Consider the following 979-nt stretch of genomic DNA (forward strand, 5'->3'; position numbering starts at 1 on the left):
ATGCTTAAACAGTGCATATGTATCTTGAATTTGTGGTTCATGAATGTTGGCTCTTGAAAGAATGATGAAAAAGTAGACATGTTACTGAGGATCTGAAAAATCATAAAAATGATTCTTGAAGCAAGAAAAAGCAGTGAATACAAAAAAAATGAAAATGAGAGAGAAAAACGAAAAAAAAAAGAAAGAAAGGTTTGGTGTTGTGATGAGCGGATAATTTATACGCTTTTTGGCATTGTTTTTAGTATGTTTTTAGTATATTTTAGTTAGTTTTTAGTTAAAATTCACTTTTCTGGACTTTACTATGATTTTTTGTGTTTTTCTGTGATTTCAGGTATTTTCTGGCTGAAATTGAGGGACCTGAGCAAAAATCTGATTCAGAGGATGAAAAGGACTACAAATGCTGTTGGATTCTGACCTCCCTGCATTCGAAGTGGATTTTCTGGAGCTACAGAAGCCCAATTGGCGCGCTCTCAACGGCATTGAAAAGTAGACATCCTGGGCTTTCCAGCAATAGATAATAGTCCATACTTTGCCCAAGATTTGATGGCCCAAACTAGCATTTCAAATCAGCTCAAAACTGCCCGGCGTTAAACGCCGGAACTGGCACAAGAATGGGAGTTAAACGCCCAAACTGGCACAAAAGCTGGCGTTTAACTCCAAGAGAAGTCTCTACATGAAAATGCTTCAATTCTCAGCCCAGGCACACACCAAGTGGGCCCGGAAGTGGATTTTTATGTAATTTACTCATCTTTGTAAACCCTAGGCTACTAGTTCTCTACAAATAGGATCTTTTGCTATTGTATTTTCATCTTTGGACGTCTAGTTCTTAGATCAGATCTTGGTTCTTCTGGTTCCCTCTCTGGGACCAAAGCCAATGATCACTTTTGTTCTTATGTATTTTCAATGGTGGAGTTTCTACACACCATAGATTAAGGTGTGGAGCTCTGCTGTACCTCGAGTATTAATGCAATTATTATTG

The sequence above is a fragment of the Arachis duranensis genome, chromosome 4 (genome assembly GCF_000817695.3).
Source record: "Arachis duranensis cultivar V14167 chromosome 4, aradu.V14167.gnm2.J7QH, whole genome shotgun sequence".
NCBI lineage: Eukaryota > Viridiplantae > Streptophyta > Magnoliopsida > Fabales > Fabaceae > Arachis > Arachis duranensis.